This window comes from Mandrillus leucophaeus, unplaced genomic scaffold (genome assembly GCF_000951045.1).
Source record: "Mandrillus leucophaeus isolate KB7577 unplaced genomic scaffold, Mleu.le_1.0 Scaffold13, whole genome shotgun sequence".
Taxonomy (NCBI): domain Eukaryota; kingdom Metazoa; phylum Chordata; class Mammalia; order Primates; family Cercopithecidae; genus Mandrillus; species Mandrillus leucophaeus.
Genome location: NW_012101254.1, coordinates 3,741,997 through 3,754,414, shown reverse-complemented (window position 1 = coordinate 3,754,414; position 12,418 = coordinate 3,741,997). Strand labels below are relative to the sequence as shown.

At 35.5% G+C, this 12,418-nt stretch overlaps 1 protein-coding gene and 1 pseudogene across 7 annotated transcripts in view; one reads left to right on the top strand and one right to left on the bottom strand.

Annotated features, from left to right (window-relative positions):
- The window catches only part of BRE (brain and reproductive organ-expressed (TNFRSF1A modulator)), a 512,734-nt gene that overhangs the window by 136,729 nt on the left and 363,587 nt on the right, over positions 1–12,418 (top strand). The gene's annotated exons all lie outside the window — the stretch shown is intronic.
- LOC105533958 overlaps positions 11,741–12,418 on the bottom strand; it is a 4,033-nt pseudogene continuing 3,355 nt past the window's right edge.

Here is a 12,418-nt window from a genome sequence, read left to right as displayed (position 1 = left end):
AAACCTTGTCACTACAAAAAAACACAAAAATTAGCCAGGCATGGTGGCGTGCACCTGTAATTGCAGCTACTTGGGAGGCTGAAGTGGGAGAATTGTTTGAGCCAGGAAGGTTGAGGCTGCAGTGAGCTGAGATTGTACCATAGCACTCCAGCTTGAGCAACAGAGTGAGACCCTGTCTCAAAAACAACAAACAAAGCCAATTCTAGTGTTATAGCCAGAGTTGAGAACTACAGGTATTGAAAATGAATACAGGCGAGACAGATCGGAATTCTAGACTTAGTTCTATTGATTTGTAGGTGGGTTATGCTGGATCTATGTATTTATTTATTGATAAAACTGATAAGTACCTATCTCACAAGGCCATTTTAGGGAATAAAGACAGTAATATTTGAATGTAAAAATGAAAAGAAAACCAGAGGTGTGGAGGCCAAAATGACCAAGGGCAACATATAATCATTACCAGAGAGAACTTGGCACATGGATGTATTTTCAAAGAAGCCGTAAGTTTACCTTTGTAATTGAAGCAGTTGGTTTTGACTTTTGTACTTATCTTTCAACTCATATAGAAATGAGGTTTTGTGCTTACTAAAGTCTTTAGGATTGGGATTGCTCTGCTGTACTTGGGTTATCTACAGGAATGGGCACATTACAGAGGAAGAGTCTCATAAATTTTGAATCTGGTTCTAATATATGTTTTCTCTAACATTTTTAAAAAGCAAAAAAAAAAAAACCCTTAGCCATTAAAAAACATTTTTCAGAGAAATTATCTGCATCCTGCTGAGAATTTTATGCCAAACGGCAGCCCCCACACAAGCTTTGGAGAGCCAAGCTATTTAAACCTGTAAAGGAAAACGCCAGCTCAGCCCTTACACTGGTTTGATGTAATCCTTTAACCACAGGATGGTTTCTAGCCTTGAATTGACAATGACTCAGTAGATCTTGTATACATTTTAAGAATGTTTTTAAGTAGGTAGGATTATAAAAATAGAAGTACAACATTATTATCAACAAAACATTCAACACATTGAACACAGTTTCTTGAATATGTTTCAAGAACATTTATGAAGAAGCCAGATTGAAAAGTAAAGTCTGGATTATTATAGAATTTTTAAAAGAAGGACAGCTATTTACTTAAAGTATCTAAAATAGTTTACTAGAGGTTATCAGTCACTTTTTAAAATCAAAGGGGGGTGGTTCTTTAGGAGGTTAAAAAATTAATTTGCACGAACACTAATTGACATAACAATTATATATAATTTGTGTGTTTAAAGATACTTTTTTTGTTGTTAAGAGATGGAGTCTCACTCTGTTGCCTAGGCTGGAGGTGCGGTGGCACAATCACAGCCCGCTGCTGCCTTGGCTTCCTGGGCTTAGGTGATCCCACTTCAGCCTCCTGAGTACCTGGGACCACGCTTCTGTGCCTGGGTTAAAGATACATTTTTAAAAGACTTGTTTATTTTAGTAATTTGAAGATGTTTCCAAGGTTAACATGAACTTTAGCCTAGTTAGCACCTCTGGGAATTATTTTTAAAAAGCAAAATGTGTCTCAATGAGATTTGACTTTAATGTAAAACTAACTTAATGTATTAGTTAACCATTTATTTTACTTTCAACTACTATCTAGTTTCTACTCCAAAATCAGTAAATCTATACAGATTAAATTAAAAGCATTTTCAAGTCAGGAAAAGATAACTATTTCAAACTTTTGAGTTCATATGTTTTTATTGCTATATGAATAGAACTGAATAGAAATAATTCTGGAATTAGCTATAGATTTATGTTATGTATGTATCTTGTCTAGTTCATAGTGAATACATCATAGACAACCTTAGTTGTGTTTTACTGAATTAGAAAATCTGTAATAGTAATTGTCAACGTTTTCATACTAAACATAAATAATTGAAATACTGTCTGTTAATCTAAGGATTTTGACTTCTTGAAGAGAGCTTTAAGTCCATTTCTTTAGTTTTATTAGTATTTTTTGGACTTTTAAATTTATAAGTATTAAATTTGAGATAAAAATTTTTGTGCTATTTTGCAACATGCCCTGTTAAATTTTTCTTTGTCAAGGAAACAATGCATTTTAAAATGTTTATAACATTTAGAATAAAGGACTAAGGAAGTTTTGAAAACTGATAAAATTTTAAGCCAGATTAAACAATTAAGATTAATTGCATACCTTCTTTAACTTTTAGCATCATGTCATGGCTATAAATTTGTAACTAGCCATTTTAGAAATCCAATCATAATTCTTAGGTATCATTTTCAGAAATGAAAACAACAAAATTAATTACAACTGTAGAATTCCCTTATTTGAAAAGCTTTCTATTTTGGAGTATTGTATAATGAATCCCCATGGATCTCATTTCAATAATTGCCATGCCATAATCTTGTTTCATCTATACTCCTATTCACTTACTCCCTAGCATCGTAGTTTGAAGGAAACCCCACATATTATGACATTTCATCTGTAAATATTTCAGTATAATACTCAAAAAGATAAATCTTTTAAAAAGCATAACCAAAATATCATTATCTTATCTGAACAAATTGACAGTAATTCCCTAGCGTCATCAAATAACCAGTCACTGTTCAAATTTCTAATTGTTTGAATTAAGATCTATGCATTGCGATTAATTGTTATATCAAGTCTTTTTTAACTTACTGGTTTTCTCCATCTTTTTTTTTCCCTTTTTTGCAATTTATAGCTGCAGAAACAGGGCCATTTGTCCTAGAAAATTACCACAGACTAGATTGTGCTGATTGTATCTCTGTGGTATAGTTTAACATGTTCCTTTGTTCCTCTGCAGTTCGTATAAATTGATAGTTGGATCTATGTCCCAAATTTCTTGCACCTTAAATTACTTGGTACATAGTCACAAACCAAAAGTAACCCTGGTTTCCCCTACCATCCTGGTTTCTAAATTTTGTGAAATAGCTGAAATAAAGACTATGTGCTTTATTTTATACATGACATATAGAGGCATCTTTAGATTTTATTTAGATAATTGTGTATAATGCTTGACTGTAGATTAGAATTTGCAATGACATTAGTTATAGCAAAATGAGACAAATATGTGTATAGCAAGTAGAAAAGAACCATCAAAAGCAACAAGGATTGTAAAGGTACAGTATCCTGGTGTCATTTATTTTAAGGACAGGTAGCCTATTCACCAAAAACGTCCCTAATTATATCACTCTTTTTAAAAAGTGGCTATTTGTTCTTACAAGAATGACCCTTGTTCATCAAGTAAGGTGAATTATACTAAATATGCTTTATTTTGAACAATAATAGGAGCAACTAGAGAGTTAACAGTTTAGTTTAGCACTTGAAGGATTAAGGAACTACACATTGTAGTTGAAAAATATGGTGATCTGGTTAATCTGTCACCCCTGTATATGATATATTTAATATGTGCATATTAATGTTAGGTGTCATATATAAAAATTACAGAAATTCTTCTGTATTGAGAATAGTGGGGAAATAAGGTATACTGATTAATTCAATATTCAGACTCATAAAAATATACTATATAAGCTATATATGGACCACCAGTTCTTTTAAAATAATTGATTTTTAAAATAAAATACCCCTCACACTAAAAGTAGAACATAATTTGATCTTTATTTTTGATTGTTTGGAAGCATTTAAGAGACTTTATAGCATCAGAATTATTATTAACCTTAATTATCATTATATTGTAGCAGTATAGCAGAGTTGATTAATGCAGAGTTCCAAAGTAATGTTTGTTACCGGAGGATTTTCACTGGATTAAGAAAGCCTGGATGGTAGTCACAAAGAATCACATAAAGAGACAGGAACCACTATGGATGCATATATATGTGTGGCTGCATACATAGACTTGTATTTACTCATGTGCACAGGTGTACATATTATTAAATTTATAATGTATATTGTTAAACACATATACATATATATCAACTTGTGACATGTGCAGCCATTACCAGTACTAAGGAAGCTGCAAATGGAAGGAATTTGATCAAAATTTACCAAGAGGAAATTGGCTCCAAGACATAATGCTTTTGGCTGGAGAAGATAGTGATCCTGGCACAGTATACTCTCTATTTCCTTGTTAGAGCTCCAAGATTAAAAGAATTAGCTACATAGAGGCAGATGCTTCGTAGCCTGTCTCTTATACACATCTAGATGTGTATAAGAGACAGGCTTTTAAGATACTATTTTTCAGATTGTTCAAACTTTGTGATTGATGACTGTAATTAGTCATATTGCATATTGTATTTTCAGAATTGCTCTCCAATTTTCTTTTGTCTACTTCTGCTAATAACCACAGATTAACTTGGCTCCCAGTAGCCAGTATCTTTATTGACCCTGGAAAATGTTTTGGATCTTTAATATACCTAATTTTGTTTATAATGAGTTGAATAGTGGTGATCATTCACTTGAAAAATAGTTTGAGTGCCCACTTTGAATAACCCATAATGTCTAACACAGTATTTACATAGAGATGAGTAAGATACTGTTCCTGTTCTCCCATACTTTATAATCTCATAGAAGGCGAGTGATATGAAGTAACTATATTACCTAGACATTCAGCGATTTCTTATGAACGTTAGTGGGTGCAATGAATAGGAGAGGTTTCTTTTTATCTTTAATTTTCAATGACTGAGAAACTTCAGCTATTCTTTTGCTTACATGACACCAATAAACACCTGATACATCTTCCATAAATGAAGAGACCATGAGAGGAAATAAACAGTCCTTTTAGGAAATGCCCCAAAATCTCAATAATCTTATTTGTAGCAGGGGCTACCAACTCAAATGTCTGCAGGAGCCAGTCAAGTGTACCCAGGTAACACAAATGAATGAAAAAGTAGGTATAAAACAGTTGGAATTGGTGAGGATTGTGACCTGCTGAAGTGTGTATGCTTTGTTTAAAGATTTTCAAATAAAAATTTGTGTGGGTCAAAGAAAGCATGTCTGCAGGCTGAGGCGGTCAATTTACAAATGCTCCATAATTCCTTAATCTTAATGAAACCATCACAAAAACATTTGAGAGAAAAGATGATGATTTAAAATTAAACACAAATAAATATGTCCAATTTGAGAATGATCACACCATTGAGTAAGCTATTTGGCACTTTCCCCCCTAGGGCACAAGTGACATTAAATCAGGGGCGATGGGATCTCAGGGGGGAGCCTGGATGATATTACAGATCTAGGCAGATGAAAGGATCAAATTTAGTAAAATTCAGTACTATAGGAGAAGCAGAAATGAGCAAGAGTGATGTTGGCTCTCCATGGTTGAAGATGTTTTTCCGCCCTGCATATGGGCAGCTCTGGATTCCAGGGGTAATCATTGTTAGAAATAGACCAGAGGTCTGGAGACACAATCTGTAACTTCCTGGGAATACATATGGGGCAACTAGTAGAAAGCTCTAGTGAGTGGAGCTTTTAACCATCATTTAGTCAATGGATTATGTGAAGGTCTAGCGAGTTTATATGAAATTATTTGGGCCTTTAATCACAATGAGAAAATTCACTGGAAAAATAATTAAGTGTTCTGGGTTTTGTCTGCTATCTGAATGCCTGAACCTGACTCCAAAATCGTGAAAAGATTATATAGGACCAAGGAGCAGATCTCACCCCAGGTGTACTTGATCAGTGTATCGGAGGGTTATATCTGATACTCTGTCTTTTTAGGATGCTTCCACAGTTATTCTGATGATAGCCAGTGTGGAAGCTAGGGTAGTAGGTAGGAAAGGTTCATATACTTGTAGGGAAAAATCAGGCTTCCCTGGTTAATGAAGATTGCATATTGACAGCCTTCTATCAAGGGATTTTTTAAAAAGTAAAATACTCTTTATTAATAAAAAGAAACCTAGTCTGTTCGACGATGAGTTAGTTGATGGCAGTAGAAATTGGCAGCTTGGGATGTTACGGTTTTGTTAAGGTTTGTGAAGCACTTCGTTGGAGAGAGTATGTCTTCATGATTATTTATCCTGAGACCCAGGGAAGGCTGTTTGGATGGTACCATTTGAAACAGATGCTTTTATTTAGTTGACTTTGAGAAGCACCACAATTTTGAAAGAACTGGTGAGGAATGGGTTTAGGGGCTAGAGACGGATGGCAGTAGTTTAAGGAAGTGACAGTTGATGAAACAATAATCGTTGTGTTTTGCTAAGTTGATAAATGGTTTGAAGGCAGTCACCATGGCTGCCTTCTGGGGACCCATTTTAAGTCTCCTGGAGAGAGGATGTGTACAAAAGATGTAAAGGTTTACTGGCCAGAGGCACACATTTCCAGTGTGGCATGGAGCCAGCATTCATATGATACCACAGGACAGCTTGTACATGCTGAATATTTCCAGTCAAGTGGAGGAAAGGTAAAAATATCTCCTGTTTAAGGGACCGTGAAGCCAGCGAAGGCCTCCTGTCTAAGCTCAGTGCTAAAGAAGGGCTGGGGTACTGCTCATTGTGTGCATGTCAGTAATCAAAGACACATGTCAGTAATCAAAGGGTCCTTATTTAGTCTGGAACAGTTGTTCATTTTTCTCCTTTACGTCCTTCAATGGGACTGTTGGCTTTTTTTATAAGTTTCACTTGATTACCCACTGAATCAAATACCCTATTGGTGTTTGAAAAGCTGTAGGATGGGGAACATCTCAGATACCTATTTCAGATCCATTTTAACTTGAATTTATTGAATGAGTTGTAATATACAAAAATATAGTGTCTGTTTTTCCTCATTTCCTTATTATTTATTTTTTCCTTAAGAAAAATCATTATAATCATTGTTGGGTTAGTAAAAATAGATTAATTCTCTATGTAGATTTTTCTGCAGATAAATGTAGGAAGCTACTCAACTTTTGTTTCTGGCAGAAAACCCACACCAAATCCATACTTTTGGTTGAAGTGCTCTTGAATAGTTATATGGCCTGGTAAGAGCTCATGTGCCTCTTCCTCTGATCTTTCCCCTAAAGAGATAAAATGGTGATAATGGTATTGTGGTGTGTCAGCACTCTTTTATTTTCTTACTTTTCTTTTTTTCCATTTTTTTTAAGTGACAGAAACCTGATTCAAACTGGCTTTAACTATAAAGAGAATTAATTGGCTTAGAGAACTCAACAGTCCAGAATTGAGCATCAGACAAAGCTTGGTCCAGTGGCTGAAATAATGTCATTTAAGGACCTGGTTTCTTCCCATTTCTTCTCTTCTCTGCTCTGCCTCCCATTGTGTTAACTTTTAGTCTCCATCATATCTGTGCAGGTTCACAAGTCTTTTCCCTTATAAATAAAAAATTGTTACTCCAATTCAGACTTTATATTATCCTATTATAGGAAGAAAGTAAGCCTTTATTTCTCAGCAGTCCCAGCTGATGTCTTTATTTATCTCATTGGGTTTGACTGGTTATGTGTCCAATGGCTGAAGCAAACATTGAGCTAAGTGCATAGGCAGTGTTGATGGGGTTAGATAGTGAGGACCTATAGAGCTTATAGAGAACTGGAGGTTCTCACTCAAAACTCATGCCTGAGAATGGGGAAGGGAAGTCTCCCCAACAAAATTTGGGTTGATGTTATCAGCAAGAGGGGAATGGATGTTGGACATGAAACAATGGATGTTTACTAAATGTAGGTTTAGGCTAAGGATATTATATGGATCTGGGGATAAGAGATAGAGCTTTTAGGGGGAAGAGTAAAGACATTGAAAGCTCTTTAATATCCCATGTGCTGTGCTTTGTGGATATGCTTTCCTTCAGTTGAGTGTCTATTTTGCTTTGCTTTTTCTTTCTTGCTCTTATAGCTGCTTGTGGCTGTTACAACCTGAAGAGCCTGGGGTAGTCTCCTTTTCATTTGGAGTTTTATCTGCCCATTTACACATGAGTCGTGTTACTAGGACATTGGTGGTTTTAAGACCACTGGCCAGGAAAGCCTGTAACTGGGATTTTGACTAAGAGGAAGAGGGTCTGGCAAATATTGCAGGTCTAAAGTCCAGGGAGCTCAGCTAAGGTGAGGAGAAACAGTTACATAATATAAATCCTTATAGTCCAGGGGCCTAGTCTCACTAGGGGAGTCATCTAGGGCAGAGGTCTGCAACCAGGTGCCAGAGCCTGCAGATGTTTCTCCAGTTGTAAATAACAACTTGGTTGAAGCTGTTTGCTCTTCTTGTTCCATACCGCCCATTCCTGTGGGTTTCTTTGTGATTATCATAGTCAGAAGGAAAGAAGAATCTACTATGGGGTCTGGTGCCGTCTGAGACAGGAAAAAAGTTACTATCTTGATTTGGGAGAATGGAAAGGGGTCCCCTATGGCTATAAAATATTCAGTGCCAGCAGAGGGTCACTAAGCTTAAAAGATCTTTCATTGTGATTTAAATAATTTGCTCCAAGTTTAAAATCTTTGGACGGAATTTGGATTCTTAACTTTCTAAGTTTGAAAGATTCCTGAAGACATTTTCTGATGAAAAGTGTAACATTAACAAAGTGTTTGCTTTAACTAAATGATTGCAGTTAATTTCTTGTAAAGAAACACAGAAGCACACATTAACTTAAAATAAGCTCACACTGTTGTTTCTTGTAGTACAGCCAGGAAAAACAGTAACAAGCTGTCTCCTTCAAAATCACATCCCTGGATGATATTCGAGCAACCTGGAAAATTTAAATACATCCCCAGGAAAAACAATTTGAATTAAGTTAGAAATCATATTTGCTAATTCCCTTTCTGCCATTGCCTTTCATTCTCTGGCTCTGAGTAGCATTAATTGAGAAGGTGTGTGGCATCAATAGCTAAGGTAAATGGTGACATTCATTTCAGAGCCACAGCCAACCTAGGGCCACAAAAATAGTTTTAATGTTTAGGATTCATAAATCAAATTTTAGCCTACATTGACATTTTGTCCTAATAATATTAATTCATATATTTTTGAGAAACCACTGGTTTAAAACTTGAGCATTTTGGCCCCAAATAGATTTGATTTTGTATTTAAAAGATATTACCTTACAATTGTGAGGATAAAGACAAAACCTGTGGAAGAAAGAGAGTAGATTTAGTTATTAGTTATTCTAGTACTCTTCACGGTGCTTATATTCAATAATTTTATTGGCCTTAGTTCTTGGCCTTAGTTCTCTAATATGTGTTTTGGAAAATACATTATTTTTATTCTCTAAGTATTTACAGTTAGAAGAATGGCTAATTAAGATTCTTTTCCTTTGGGTATTCTTTTCATTCCTGTCCCATTTGAGGGAGTTTCCAAGATAGAAAGGAATCTGCCTACTTTCTTTCTCTTAATAAATGAAGAAGATTGGATCAAGAGATGTGGTTTAAAATTTCTTTCCTCTCCACTTCTCTCCCACCTTTGTTTCCTCCCATTTATCCATCCCCAATTCTTAAGAAAGAAACACAAGTTGGAAATAAGCTGGGTGATCCTAGAGACTCATTTGAAGTGGAAATTCAAGATGGAGTGGGGCTGCATACTGGTCACTTTCTTTTAAGAGGAACTGAAAGGTAATCTATATAGCAATTTCTGATGGGCAAGAAGGGACATTACAGGCTTTTGAATTTTATCAATGGAGCCATAGGTATCATTTTGGGATACTTTTACATGTTTTAGGTTTAAAGCCTACTTGCCTATGGAGGAAACTAGACATGTAAAGTATGCCACCTCGAAAGATTCTGACACCCTGGCACAAAATTGAGATGATAAATTTTTGTAAGATTCCACCAGTAGATCATCTCTTGATAGATATTTGAACATGCCCTAGAATTCCTGTTAATTGGAAGTCTGGCTTACCTAGCAACTGAGTGAGGCTGCCTACTGAATGACGTTTTGAAAAGTTCAGACTTACAATTTCCTATTTCGCTTTTTCTCCATTATGAGTCTTACCAGTCCTATCACAAACTTTTGTGGGAAAGTGGTTTTTCAGCTACAAAGGTATTTGTGCATTTTGCCCAAGACATATGTCGTCCTCAAGAATATATAACTGTCATGTTCTGTATTGACATGAGAATCAGGATCACATTACCACAAGTAGCTAGAAGATTTTATTGATTGTAAGCCAGGGAATGGTCTGATTGATTTTATCCTGCAAGTCAAAAAAAAAAAAAAATATATATATATATATATAGCTGTTTTAGAAGGACAGACAGACAGACACACACACACCCCCACACACACATACGTGTGCGTACACATGGCTAACAGCAAAGTTGGTTGTTGGTTGAGAAGCAGATCAGAACCTTGGAGAGCTCAAGATAAAGGAGGGGCAGAACCACAATCAGAAGCTTCCATGGCTTCCATGACTGCTCCCAAAAACTCCCAAAAATGGATGAGTTTTTCTGGAGCAACTGCCAGCTCCACTCTGCTTATTGTTAAATCCTACATATGTAGGATTTAAGAAGATAAATCCCTTTTACTCCAAGCATGAGCTGCATATTTGTTGACTGATTTGATAATTTGTGGCTAAAGTCTTAAAAACAAAAACTGAAAGGAAAGAAACAAAGGGACATACTTTTCGTTAGCACGTTTTTGTGAAGATCCTATGCTGTTCCTCCATGGCCATGTTATGATTATGGATTCCACTTAGCAGGGCTTCTGGTATTGAGATGAAAGTCACATATAGGACGGGCGGAGGTAAAGTTAAGATTTCACTGAACTATTCACTGTGTATTGGACTAGATCAATTTTTCCAAAAAAAGATTCTTTTCAAATAACATTTTTGATAAAACTCCAACCAAGCCAAACTAAAACAAAAACTAGAAGAACAGAGATGTTCTCGTTGAAACAGGGTTTGGAAAGTCTGAAGTGCCTTCTGTTCAGACTAATTCTGGCTCCACCAGAAGCCCCTAAACATAGGTCGCAAATCGCCATGTTTTACCGGCGTACATTCAGTTTACTTGTCAGACACAGTTCCTAAGTAAGTGTGAGGACTTATCCTGTGTTTCTAGGAATACTTTTACTAGCCCAAATTAATCCCAGAAGTGGCCATTTATTGCTGTCTACTTAGGTATTCATTTGGATGGCAGATATTTGTATTTCTTTCTTTTCTTTTTTTTTTGTCACTCAACTTGTTTATGGTAAGTCTCAGCTTCAATATGAAGCTGTTTTTTTTTTTTTTTTTAAATCAAAACCCTGCATTTTACATGCTAAATATCTTGGCGAGTAGATTGTTAAACATAGTAATGAACTTAAGACAGCAAGAGTGAGGAGTTAACAAAAGCTAAACATTGCAGCCTAAACAAAATTCATACAAAAAATAAACTATCACTGGTTACATAAAATTTTCCTGACTGGTTAAAACTTAGTATAAAATATGCATTTTAGAATCCTTAGCTATCAAGTTCAAAAAGTACCAGTGTCTATTTAAAATAATTCCTTTCCCAAGCCAAAGTGTAATCAAAATTATTTCAAATGGCATAACACATTCTAATGCTAAAAAATATTCATGATTATTGAAGTGGAGGTAAATCCCAGAGCTTTTGGGACTTTCTCATGCCGCAAATGGCTGTTTCTCTAGTTCACTCAAAGCAGCATATGGCAGCATCCAAGGATGACACTAAGCTCAGTAAAGGGCAAGACTGCTGGTAGCCAGCTTTGACCTCCCCATGAAGCATGGCTGCTGTGTCCACAATACAGATGTGTGAGGATCAAAGGCACACTATTCTGCTAGCTAAAGAGATAGCAAACCACCCCCTCCAACCTCCTTCCCCAGGTAAATAAAAGTATATAAGGGGAAAAAATTAAAATACACTTATTTACAGAATAAGGGTTTTGAAATATTAATGTAATCCCTCCTTCAAAAATTTTAACTAGAGTCATCTGGTCATTTCTGATCACGTCTTAAAGATGTATCCAGATTCAATTTCGGTTGGTTTATCCTTAGACACTTCTAGTCAAAAGTATTGATTTTATTCCCAAATATCTTAACCACTAGTACGACTGCAGTGTATTATCTCCCAGAGTTATCAAGCGCTGGAAGAGAAAAAAATAGATGTTCAAGCAGCAGGCGACATTTATGGCCCTTTCACACAGTGGCATCTGAGTGGCTACTGAATAGTCCAGGAAAAATTCTAAAAACAAGAAAATTCATGCATTTTAGTAAATATGTTGTAGTTTTCACAGTTGCAATTTCCTCAGACATTGTGCTTTCTTTATAAGGGAATCCTGATTTTTCTTAATGTTATAGTGAGTCAGGACTTGAACTAGCAGTCTTCTTTTTCTTCTTCCTACTGTGTTTCTTATGCTTCTTTTTCTTTCTTTCTTTCTTTTTTTTTTTTTCCTGTTGCTTTTTCTTGTTCTTCACTGCTTTTCATCTTTTTTGCTCGTCCCTCCTCAATATACTCTGATTCTGACAAGGACTCCGATGATAAAGGTTTATCTTCTGAATATATCTTTCTCTTTTTTCTGAGTCCTTTAAGGTCCTTTTCTTTTTTTTTTTTTTTTT